This window comes from Toxorhynchites rutilus, chromosome 1 (genome assembly GCF_029784135.1).
Source record: "Toxorhynchites rutilus septentrionalis strain SRP chromosome 1, ASM2978413v1, whole genome shotgun sequence".
Taxonomy (NCBI): Eukaryota; Metazoa; Arthropoda; class Insecta; order Diptera; family Culicidae; genus Toxorhynchites; species Toxorhynchites rutilus.
Window position 1 is genome coordinate 194986997 of NC_073744.1, and position 13640 is coordinate 195000636.

Below are 13640 nucleotides of genomic sequence, written 5' to 3' on the forward strand. Positions count from 1 at the left end.
GGAAACTTGATTGGGAGTGTCCTTCGATCCGGTTCGAAGGACCAATGTTGGGGTTTCACAGTGTTTACCGGTATCGAACGGGATTTCTTTTCCGTGTTAAACGGCGATCAAGTTCCAGAATGGGTGTAACTTGGGGATTTAGAGGATTATTCGGGATTGTAAAAAGTAAGCCGACGCGGTCGAGTTCTCTATTTCAACTGGCTTTATTCTGTCCTCAATACTAACTCCATTGGCAAATTTGGACAAATTAGGGATGCTCAAAAAGAATCTTCAAAATTCTATAATCGCTTCAACAGAGATGATTGAGTTAAAATCGTTTTTCAATCGGCATAAGATTCCATACTTCTTGGCAATTTTCTTGATGACATTGTCAATGTGAGTGTTGAAATTGAGTTTGTCATCAATAATCACGCCAAGATATTTAATTTCCCGAACGCGATCAATAGTCTCATCATCAATAACAATAGAGACGTTTTCATTTGAACGATTTCGCAAGATTACCATATATTTCGTTTTACTTATGTTCAATTTTAATTGCTTATACTTCAACCATCTACTTAAAAAATGCAAATCTCCATTTAAATATGACGCGACCTGATTTAAATCATTAGCTGCAACGAATAATATCTGCAAAAAGATTGATATCACAAAATCGTAAAACTCGTCGCATGTCATTAATGTACATAATAAATGGGATGCATTGGTAACGTATGGTAGCGTTAACGTATTTGTTCAACCAAATATATGCTTCTTCGCCAAAGGCAATTTTTCGATAAAAAGTGAATCCTGTTCCAGCTTTTCAAAAGCCTATTTATCAAAAAAAACAGGAAGTGGGTTATATCTATGGTATAACCACAAGGGTGACGTAGGACTATCGTTGATTTAGAGATCATTCGTTTGAAGTTGAATCTAAATCCATTCTGAATGAATGAATAAATGAATATTTGGGGGACTTCGAAAACGAGAGCGTTACGTTGGAGGCACAAGGTTTTATGCTTCCAATATAGGATACGAAAAACCTTGTTCTGAAGAATAATCTTCAGAAGCTAACCTGCTAACTGTACTTGATTGACAAATCACAAACCCAAATGTATTATATGGATATTTTATGGATAGAAAACATTAAAATAAACTCTTTCGCTTGAATGTAATTTTCAATTCCAAGGGGAACTGGCAGATTATTTTCCAGCAACGATTAGATAAAGGGTGTGTCACATCAAATTGCATCACGGAAAAAACGCTGTAGAAATTTAATTTTTAGGAATTATATCTTCAGTTTTCGCTTATAATCAGATAAGAGTGTATAGATCACGTTGATTTGGAAAAATGTCGTCGAACGAAAAAGATTGTCGTGAATTAATCCTGCGCACTCATTCCGAGAATCCGGAGTTGTCACATCGGGACATCGGTAAGATGCTGGGAATCGTCCAATCCACGGTCAGCAGAGTACTAAACCGATATTTCATACTTCGAGAACCTAACCATCGACCGGAAGGGGAAGAACGGAAAAAATGGATGCTCCGTCAGTGAAAAAGATCACAAGCGCGTAGTTAAGCAGTTTAGACGTGATCCGAGAAGTTCGGTTCGGGATGTCGCCAAAAAGCTAAATTTGTCAAGTTCATTCGTCCAACGGACCAAGTAGCGGGAGGGCCTGCGTACATACAAGGTTCAGAAGGCTCCTAACCGCGACGAAAGGCAAAACATGGTGGGGAAGACGCGAGCCCGGAAGCTGTACACCGAAATGCTGACGAAGCCGCATTGCCTGGTAATGGACGACGAAACCTACGTCAAAGCGGACTTTCGTCAGCTGTCGGGCCTGTTGTTCTTCTCCGCAGAGGACAAATTCTGCGTTCCGGAGGAGATTCGCATACAGAAACTATCCAAGTTTCCCAAAAAGTACATGGTGTGGCAAGCGATCTGCTCTTGCGGAAAGCGGAGCGCCCCCTTCGTGATGACCGGCACGGTCAACGGGCAGGTTTACCTTAAGGAGTGCCTACAGAAGCGCTTACTACCACTATTGAAGCAGCACGAAGGCCCGACCATCTTCTGGCCGGATTTCGCTTCGTGCCACTATTCAAAGGACGTGTTGGAGTGGTACGAAGCCAACGGGGTCACCTTCGTGCCAAAGGAAATGAACCCGCCTAACGCGCCGGGGCTTCGCCCAATAGAGAAATATTGGGCGATTATGAAGCAGGCAGTGCACCCGTGGCCGAGTGGTTAGCGTCCCACACTATCATGCCGGGTGTTCGGGTTCGATTCCCGTTCTGGTTGGGGGATTTTTCGTCAAAGAAAATTCTTCCGGCTTGCACTGTGGTCACGCGTATTCTAGAGCTTGCCACTCTAGAGTACATTCAAGGCGTGTTATTCGGCATAGAAATCTCAACCAAGTATCAAAGAACGACGCTAGTTAATGAATACGTTGAGACGGCAAAAGTTCCACAGGGAACGTTAACGCCATTCAAGAAGAAGAAGAAGCAGGCCCTCCGGAAGAACCCAAAAGTTGTCAAATCAGAGGCGGACTTCAAGAGAAAATGAATTTCTGTTCAAAAAAAAACTACAACCTGACGTTGTACAGAACCTTATGGACGGGGTGAAGAGGAAGGTGCGAGCATACGGGCTTGGGCTCGAAGTATGAATAAAAAGAAAATGCCAAAAGTTGTTTAATAGTTTTTATTTTACTGTCTAAAATTTTCAAAAGGATCGGTCTACTGGGCGAATTTCTACAGCGTTTTTTCCGTGATGCAATTTGATGTGACACACCCTTTATTTCAGCATTTTCCTCGATACTGGAAGCCCACCAGTGGTTAATGCTAATTCGATAATCACCTGTTAATAGCACTTGATTGAAACATATTTGGTCACAGTGTTACATGGATAGAAAACATTCAAATAAACTCTTTCACATGAATGTATTTTTAAATTCCCAGAGGAACTGGCAGATTATTTTCCAGAAATGATTAGATCTTTCCGGAACTTTCTCGATGCTGAATGGCATCCAAACGGAAAGAATTCCGCGCGTGTATGTGCGTGTAGCAATGTCTTCCCGGGAAATCGTTTGTGGCATCACTCTCCTCCTGATGGATTCCCTTCTGGCCTAGGGTGCACAAACAGGCTCTTGGTGACACCGTTCATCCGCGCTTTCATGATAAACGAAGAGCTTCACCACAACAGCGACAACATGCTCCAATCGCTGTTCAATTAGAACTGAGTGGATTTCCGAGCGGCGCTCGCTTATATACCGATTGGTGATTTCAATAGCCTGTTTTGAAAGCAATTTTAAGACTATTGAAACAAGTTTTTGGATCAAAAAGTAACAAGTATAGAACACATAGACATTTTATCTTTCTAATGAAGTGTTTATCATACCATTTCGTTCAGTTGTTTAGGAGCTATTAACGCTCAAAATCTCGGTCTCCGGCGTAACGCTTTCGTTTTCGAAACTTTGATTTTACACCCCGGTATAGAAATGAAGGACGTAGTCCTACGTCAAAAAAAACACGACGCTGTGGCAGATCAGCATCAATATTTTCTTCTGTACGCACTTTACGCACATGAGTAGGTTTAATATCCTATAACGTAAAACTGGTGCGAAATTTGGTCAATATTGCTTGAATAGTAGGACGATTGAAGATTGTACTCGGAAAAAAATGCAACACTTTCTTTTGAGTATAACTGTTTATTGCATTGGTAAAAATTGATGAAATTTTGTGTGCAACTGGTTTGGAGTGTAATGTTTACATGTGGAAAATTTTGTAACAATCTGTCAATCTGTTATCGAGATTTCCACCCAGCAAACATTAAATCGTATAATTTTGCACGTGCCAAGTCTTACCAGAAATCCGAATGAATCATAATCGCATATAATATCAATCAAAGTATGTATCGTGTATATTTGAAATCGCATAAAATGTAGAAACTTGATTTTATATACCATTATCAAATTAAGTCGCAATTCTGTATAATAAACATCAATTTTATGATGTACATTGTCGTAAAATATATTCAATCCGCATCATATGCGTATTTTACGCTGTCGCAGTTTGTGTGTCGTATTAGCGTACAATTTAAATCGATTCAGTACTGTAGTAAATCGTGTTGCATGCTGAAGAAAATCATGAAACAGTAAATCATATTAGATCCTAATAAAGAATATATTACATCATACCCAGCAAACATTAAATCGTATAACTTTGCACATGATAAGTTACATATAATTTCGTATCAAATCACAATCGCATAAAATATCAATCAAAATATCGATCATATATATCTAAAATCGCATAAAATGCAAAAACACGATTTTCCATGTCATCGATGGATTGAGTGGTAACGTTGTCGTATCAAATCGCATATCAGTCCAAAAAGCATCGCATATCGTTATATACGGCTTTATATGCGTACAAAATATGGCATATACGTATATCGCCTCCACTTTTGTGTGTATATGCTAGTTATCTGCATCATATATCATACAAATGTGTCTTGGTTGTATGTATATCGCCTCCAATTATAGCTATTCATACGACTTAATGTTTGCTGGGTATTGAAATGTCAATGAAATGCTGATGCACTCGAAAGTTTTAACCGCCTTTGAATTAAATTTCAGATAGCCGCGCGAGAGGTGGATGATAATCCAGACGACCGGAGTTCGAACCCACATCGGAACAGTTTTCACCAAACATCAATCTGTGCCATTTTAAGCATTCATATTCCACTCCCAACACAAGTCAATCAAACAATTATTATTTCTACAAACATAAATACTCATATATAAAAATGGCGATTCGTGAGACTATAATAAATATTTCACGAAAATATTTTGCGCCATATTTTTTTTCTATGTCTGTAATAAATCGTATATGAGTATGGCAAAAGTCGTATTTGGTGCATTGACAATTCATGAACATATTCATATTAGATCGCAATTCAATTCCAACATAATCGCTATTATAGCCGGTCAAAGTTGCATATTCATCCAAACAAATTCGGTAAGCATTTGCCATGTATGTATATGGCCTCCACTTTTGCATGCATATGCCAGTTCGGCGCATTATATGCCAACCAAATTTTAGGGCATATGATGTTATATATACGCTTGTTATGCGATTTAATGTTTGCTGGGCAGGCAGGAAATGTTTCAACATAAAAATATGGGCACGTACGTGGAAAATCCAGTCCAGTTCCACAGGTGGATCGCGAAACAGTTGGGAGTCGACCATTCGACCATGTCCCGTGTGATAAAATCGTTCAAAAAGCCCATGATGAACCAAGGGCGAGCTGACAGTGGAAGAAAAGCGAAGACGATCGACCCCTTTCGGGACCCCTTTCGATTCGGGACGTGGCCAGCAAGGTCGAACCTTCCGTTTGGTTCGTCCAGCAGACAATGAAGCAAGCCGGGCTTCATGTCTTCAAAGTAAGGAAGGCGTCTAATCGAACCGATAAACAGAAAACGGTGGCCAAATCCCACCCCAGGAAGCTGTACCGCGTGGGGTTGGTGCAGCCGAAATGCATCGTATTGGACGATGCGATGTACATTAAAGCGGACGCCAAGCAGATCCCGGTCTGCAGTTTTTCGTCGGCAAGTCCTACCGAATGTTCCGGAGAATTTCCGGAAGCAGAAGGTCCACAAATGCACCTAGAAGTACTCGGTGTGGCAGGCGATCAGTGGGTGTGGCAAATTCAGCATGTTGGCCATAACGGGAAAATATACAGCCATTCCATGTCAAACCGATATAGTAGTGCTCAGATTTTCTTGAAAATTGGTAGTTTTGTTCCTTATCGCAAAATATTAGACCAGTATTTTTTTATTTTTTCGTTAGGGTGACCATTTCAATTTTAAAGTGATCCAAAAATAGTTTTTTTTTCTCCTTTTTTTCCAAAAAAAAATTTAATCAAAAATTCATAGCTTTTGAACTATTTGAGATGATTGACATGTGAAATTAAAGCCGATTAGCTAATCTTCTTAGAAAAACGTTTGCAACAAATTCCAAGAATATGATTACATATCAAATTAAAGCCAAACTAGCCTTCTTTAAAAAATATTATATTTGCGAAAAAGATGAATTTTGTTTTCTTGAAAGCCTAAGTGTTTTTGTATAACATAACCAAAATTCAGAGAGGCGTTTTTTTGTTCTTGAGTTATGTGTTTTCAAAATTAACCGAATGTTCGAAAAATCATATTTTTCTTTTTTCCTAAAATGACTTTTTTTTCAAAAATTCCTAACTTTTGAACTACTGGGCAGGCTCAGACGATCGATATATCAATATGAAGTTAATTAGTTCTTTGAAAAAATAATATCCTTGCGTAGAAATTGAATTCTGATCGCATAAAAATACATGAAATACTGAAATACTGAAAGCATGTTTACCTTGAAAAATCATACTCAAAATTGAAAATGTTATGCGAAAAAATCTCAATTTTCAAAAAAAAAAATAAAACAATGGCGTCTTTGGCCCCGAAACCATGTAAACTATAAAAAACAATTACAATCGGTAATTACGAAAACAAAATCCGATTTTTTTTGCAAGTGTAACTTTTTTCAAACAAGAAAATTTAGATATTTTGCTGGCTTCAATTTGATATGTTGATCACCTCAATCGGCCCAGTAATTCAAACGATATGAATTTTTGTGGTGGAAAAGAGGGGTAAAAATTGATTTTTCGTACCATAGGTTAATTTTTGAAAAATCATAACTCAAGAACAAAAAAACGCCTCTCTGGATTTAGGATATGTTGTGTGAAAAAACCCCAGCTTTCAAGAAAAAATATTAAAAACATAGTCTAAATTATATTTAAAATCTAAAATCTAAATTATTATAAAAGTTTTTAATAAAAATATTAAAAACATTGGTCCCGAGACCATGTAAACTATGAAAAAGGAAAACAATCAATAATTTCGAAACAAAATCCAATTTTTTCGAAAGAATAATATTTAAAGAAAAAAATCCTTGGCTTCAACTTGATATATCGGTCATCTCAATCAGTCCGGTAGTTCAGAAGAATTTAGAAAAAATCATTTTTGTAAAAAGGTGAAAAAAAAAGTTTTTTCGAACCACCCCAAAACGTAAATTATCACTCTAATGAAAAAAATTTAAAAAATGGGTTTAATATTTCTCGAAAAGGAACAAAACTACCACTTTTCACGAAAATTCGAGAACCACTATATCGATTTGGCATGGAACGGCAGTATATAAAGAAGAATGTCTCCATAAACATCTGCTTCTCTTCCTCCCATCCCTCTGTTTTGACCGTATCTGGCATCGTGTCATTGCGCGAAATCGGAGATGGAGTGGTACGAAGCCAACGATGTTGTATTTGGGTCGAAGGAGGCAAATCCGCCAAATTCGTCAGAGCTTCGCCCAATAGAAAAATTCTAGGCGATTATGGAAGCCATGCTTCGAAAAACAGGGAAAGTCTTCAAAAACGAACAGGATTTGGAGAAAGAGTGGATGAAAGTGTTAAGGAATACGACGCGAGGATTACACAGGATTTGATGGGTAGCGTTAAGTCCAAGGTGCTGGCATTTAACCTAGGAGAGTAGGTTGAATAAACCAACTTTGCAAAAACATAGCTAATATGTGTTTATATATTTCCTGAGAGTTTCAAAAATACCCGACATAAAATGATTTTTTTTTTTCCAAAATATATATTTTTATCAAGGCTCATATGGCGTTAGCCTCACGGGGCCGGGAGTTCAATACTTTGACAATTTTTCTTATTATCTATGTTAGTAATATGTAACCGATTACTCGCGGTTGGCTCGAGGTTAGTATTACAAGTGTTTTCGTAATTCGGATGTTGCTGTCTCCAATGCTCTGTACGTGTGCCCGACACGGGATACTTCCTATTGGGATGCAGCTGACCCTTAATCAGCAACGCCCCCCTAGTCTGTACCTCATATCTAGCGTGGTGCGTCTTTCTCGACTCGAGGAATCCAGGATAGAATGGTCACTAACCGGCGCAATCATCAGTTCATGTAGAGTTGTCATGAGCGGTACAACCTTTGGCTCTTGTGGAATGATCAGTGGACTGCACAACCTTTGGCCCGTGTATCTGTAAAGAGTGTGTGTATGTATTGCCGCGACTAAGTAAAAGTTTATCGATCGGATAGGAGGGATATAAAACGGGGACACAACGAAGGAAACATCATTAAACGTTGACATTGGCGTTCCTGAGGAACAGGTATAGATGAAGCAGAAGATCAGGATCACGGCTACCTAAGATATCCCGGACGGGGATCTCCGATTGTCTGCCTTGTGCTCTCAGTGCTCTAGAGAGCTGAGAGCGAGCAGTATGGAACCGGATACACGACCAGACAACATGCTCGATGTCGTGGTAGCCATCGCCACAATCACAAAGATTGTTTGCTGCGAGCCCAATGCGATAGAGATGCGCGTTTAGGTTTTAGTGATTGGACATAAGCCGAGATATCACGCAGATGAAATCACGACCTACATTCAATCCCTTGAACCATGCACTCGTCGAGACCTTAGGGATAATCGTGTGTAACCAACGACCGAACTCATCTCCACTCCACATGCGCTGCCAGTTTACGAGCGTGTACTGACGAGGAATGTGGAAAAATTCATTATAAGTAATTTGCCTTTCAAAAAGTGTGCCTTCTAAAGCGCCCACCTTAGCTAGCGAGTCCGCTTTCTCATTCCCCGGAATCGAACAATGAGAGGGAACCCATGCTAAGGTAATCTTGAATAATTTTTCGACCAAAACACTCAATAGTTGTCTTATTCTAGTTAGGAAATAAGATGAACATTTATCAACTTTCATTGAGCGGATTGCCTCTATTGAGCTGAGACTGTCTGAAAAAATAAAATAGTGGTCGATGGGCAATGTTTCAATGATCCCCAGTGCGTAGTATATCGCACCCAGTTCAGCGACATACACGGAACAAGGATCTTTGAGTTTGAAAGAGGCACTGGAATTTTCATTGAAGATGCCGAAGCCAGTGGACCCGTTTATGAATGAACCGTCAGTAAAGAACATTTTATCAGATCCAACTTTCCCATATTCTGCCGAAAATATCGGCGGAATAGAATCGGAGCGTAGGTGATCTGAAAAACAGAGGAATTGCAGAAGTATGGGAAGCAAACTTGGTTGGAGATGCCTGGTGAAGGGTGCACGTCGTGTGTAAGGTACTCATGGTATAAAGACATAAAACTTGACTGAGGAATCAGTTGGAGTAGATTTTTGAAGTTATCAAGCACCAATGGATTCATGATCTTGCAACGGATGAGAAATCTGTAGGATAATTCTGTGAACCGAAGAGTAAGCGGGGGTACTCCTGCCAAAACTTCGAGACTCATCGTATGTGTCGAATGCAAACACCCCATGGCTATACGCAAGCAACGATATTGTATTCTCTCCAGCTTGAGAATATGAATCCTGGCAGCTGATCGGAAGCAAAAACTGCCATATTCTAACACTGATAATATCGTTGTTTTGTACAACTGAATGAAGTCTCCTGGATGGGCGCCCCACCATGTTCCGGTAATTGTTTGGAGAAAATTGATTCTTTGCTGGCATTTCTGTTTCAAATACGCAATGTGTATTCCCCAGGTACATTTAGAGTCAAAATATACTCCAAGGTATTTGAAAAATATCGAGTGCTTGATCGTTTTGCCGGATAGGTGAAGCTGGAATTGGGCGGGTTCGTGCTTCCTAGAAAAAACGACCATTTCGGTTTTCTCCGTAGAGAATTCGATACTCAGCTTGAGAGCCCACGTGAACAGGTTGTTCAGGGTATCTTGCAAGGATTTTTGCAGAACGGCGAGATTAGTACCCGTGATGGAAATAACTCCATCGTCTGCAAGTTGTCTCAGCGTGCAGTCTCTAGTTAGACAATCATCCATATCATTGACGTAAAAACTGTACAAGAGGGGGCTTAGGCAGGAGCCTTGTGGTAGGCCCATAAAACTGTAACGAGAAGATTTCGAGCTGCCATGAGAGAAAATCATGTGCTTTTCTGACAGTAAATTGTACAGGAAATTATTGAGAATTGGTGAAAGTCCACGATTATGAAGCTTCTCTGAGAGAATTTCCATGGAAACTGAATCAAATGCCCCTTTGATATCGAGAAAAACGGAAGCCATTTGTTCTTTGCGAGCAAATGCGATTTGGATTTCAGAAGATAACAGCGCGAGACAATCATTTGTCTCTTTACCTCGGCGGAAGCCAAACTGCGTATTTGACAACAAATTGTTCGTTTCGACCCACTTGTCCAAACGAAGTAGAATCATTTTCTCTAACAATTTACGAATACAGGATAACATTGCAATCGGCCTATACGAGTTGTGATCGCTAGCCGGCTTGTTGGGTTTCCGTATGGCTATCACTCTCACTTGTCTCCAGTCATGCGGGACAATATTCAGCTCCAGAAACTTGTTGAACAAGTTCAGCAAACGCTGTTTTGCCAAGTCGGGAAGATTCTTCAACAAGTTGAATTTAATCTTGTCCGACCCAGGAGCTGAATTGTTACCTGAGAGGAGGGCAATTGAGAATTCTACCATCGAAAAATTCTCATAGTCGCATTGGAGCGTAATGTCGCGTACGACGCTTTGTGCAGGAACGGAATCGGGACAAACCTTTCTTGCAAATTTGAAAATCCAACGGTCAGAATGTTCCTCACTTTCATTTGTATGGTTCCAGCCACGTATCTCCTAACCGTATTCCAAAGAGTGCTCATAGCGGTCTCCCTTGACAAACCATTGACGAACTTTCGCCAATATCCACGCTTTTTTGCTTTAATCAGACCTTTTAGTTTGGCTTCTAGAGCTTGGTACTTTCGAAACCATTCCACTAGTCCAGTTTTCCGGAATTTTTTGAAAGCGTTTTTTTTTTTTGATTTTTCAAGGTAGACATTTGAACACTCCTTGTCCCACCAAAGTGATGGAGGACGACGTCGGAAAGTGGTAGCCGGTACACGTTTCTTTTGAGCTTGAAGTGCGCTTTCGTAAATCAAACTCGATATAAAATTATACTCTTCGAGTGGAGGAAGTTCATGCATTAAAACAAGTGCTTCAGATATTATTTCTGCAAATTTTCCCCAGTCAATATTTTTCGTGAGGTCATACGCAATATCGACTGACTCACGAGAACCTGATTCATTGGCGATCAATAAAATTATTGGCAGGTGGTCACTACCGTGAGGATCTTGGATTACCTTCCACGTGCAATCCAGGGATAACGAAGAAGAGCAAAGTGATATGTCTAGCATACTTGCCCGTGCAGGAGGGTTGGCTATTCTAGTTGCTTCCCCAGTATTCAAAACTGTCAATTTGAAGTTGTCGCACAGATCATAAATCAAAGTGGCACGGTTGTCATCGTAGAGTGATCCCCATGCTGTTCCATGGGAGTTAAAATCACCTAAGATTACCCGCGGCTCCGGCATTGCCTCGATAGTATCAAAGAACTGATGGCGGCCTACCGTAGTTCTGGGAGGGATATATATCGAGGCAATGCAGAGGTCTTTGCCATTGATTTGTGTCTGGCAAGCGACAACTTCAATGCCTGTCATCGATGGGAGAGTGACTCTATAGAAGGAGTGACATTTTTTGATCCCCAATAGTACGCCACCAAACGAGTCATTTCGATCGAGGCGAATAATGTTGAAATCGTGGAAATTCAGTTCGTCGGCTGAAGAAAGCCATGTTTCACAGAGGGAAAATACATCACAGTTAGAACTATGAATTAAAAATTTAAATTGATCTAGTTTAGGAATGATGCTTCTGCAATTCCACTGTATTACAGTGGTCAAATCCTTGACCTCTTGCACTGAATCAGGCATCGAGGGAAATGAACGCTGCTAAAAAACCACATTTTTCTTTCAAAAATGTTCTCACAATCGGGAGCAAACATAATACTATGCTTTTAAGAGGGTCATTAATATTTAAAGCATTTAAAATATTGTCCACCAGGTCAGAAAGCGCAAGCAAGCCAGATTGTGGCTGTTGCCTCGACCGCGAAAAAGGAACAGACGTGTTGGGCTCTGCTCCGGGAAGTGCTGAGGACCCCTGGTGCGTAGAAGAACCGCTTAAACCAGGAGGTACTTGCTTCGGTCTATTCTCAGCACGTTCGATACGAGGTTTCATTCCAATTTGGGAAGTTTCGGTCTTCTTTCTGGGGAGTGATGGAAAAGAAGGAATTTTTTTTTTCCTAATGGCACCCTGCGATGTACTGGAACTTCCTGCATTGGGAGCGTCAGCAACAGGTTCGTCGTTCTGCAGAATGGAGTAGGGATTGTCCTGAGTCGTTGAAGCGGAACTCTTAAGCATTTCTGCATAAGTACGCTTGGAACGTTCCTTTAAGGAACGCTTGAGTTTTTCCCCTCGTTGTATGTACACCGGGCATTGAGAAAGATCATGTGGAGCCTCGTCGCAATGAAGACACTTGCGCTCTTTTGCGCAAGAAGTCCCATCATGACTCTCTCCACAATCTGCGCAACGTTGTTTATTGCAACAATAGGCGGCCGTGTGACCGAGTTGCATACATTTGTTGCATTTCATTACCCGGGGTACAAACAACCGAACAGGTAAACGAAGTGCACCTATTGCAACGTAGTTTGGAAGAGCGGAACCCTCAAATGTCACACGAAAAGAGTTTGTCCGATTGAGAACTCGTTTGTCATTTTTAAGTGACACAGACTTCAGTCGATCGCATTCAAGAATCTTCACACTTTTAAGTGAGGAGTTTTTGAAGCGATCGACACCATCGAGTATCTCTTTTCGTGTCCAACCCTTTTCGTTTATTACACCGTCTATTTCAACGTTGCAACAGGGTACGTATACGCGATACTCAATCGCAAAGAGATCACAGCGCGTTATTGCATTCGCTTGGGTCCTGCAAGAGACGACAACTCGTAATTTGTCTGGCCCCATCCGAGTAATTTCAGTAACTTTGGAAAATTTCTGCGTTAGTTCTTTTGAGATGCGAATGACATTAAGAGGTTTTGATTTTCGTCTAAAGTATACAATGAATGGACCTTTGAAGCCCTCCGGGTATTCCTTTAGACGAAAATCATGTTTTTCATCAATTTCCTCATCTTCAGAACGTTCTACTTCATACACAGAATTTTCCTCCTCAACGTCTGCTTCATCCTCCTGCTCTTCAGGAGGTGGGTCAGCATCAGAAACATTCAATGACGTGGAGGGGGGATCCTCCTCGCCCTCAGCCATAATAATAAATTAGTCAACTGTTCGATGTGAACAGTATAGAATAATAATAAAAAAAATAGAAAAAAATAAATGAGTAAATAAATTATATTTGTATTCAAGGTATATATAAATTATATTTATTTAAATTTTTTATTGTATAAATTCAAAAATGAAAAAAGTTTCAACAAAAGTTCAACGGTAATGTAAGAAAATTGTACACCCCTAATGCCAACGCTTGCCGATTTGGTAAATACAATGTTGGACAATGGTGTAAATCGTACACAGGAGGTTGAAGGAATGATAAATGGAACAATAGAAAAATAAACTTCTACTTGCCGCTGCTGTGTAGCGTGTGATGAATGTGTGTTGATCTGAACTGGATCCTCAGCGTCTCGATCGTGCACCTCTTTTTATTGAGCTCGCTTCACTCGCAAGCGCTGATGAAAAAAGCACAATATAAATCTGCGTGAAAAA

General features: G+C 40.2%; 1 protein-coding gene across 3 annotated transcripts in view; it reads left to right on the forward strand.

Annotated features, from left to right (window-relative positions):
- The window catches only part of LOC129777750 (xenotropic and polytropic retrovirus receptor 1), a 73937-nt gene that overhangs the window by 49042 nt on the left and 11255 nt on the right, over positions 1 to 13640 (forward strand). The gene's annotated exons all lie outside the window — the stretch shown is intronic.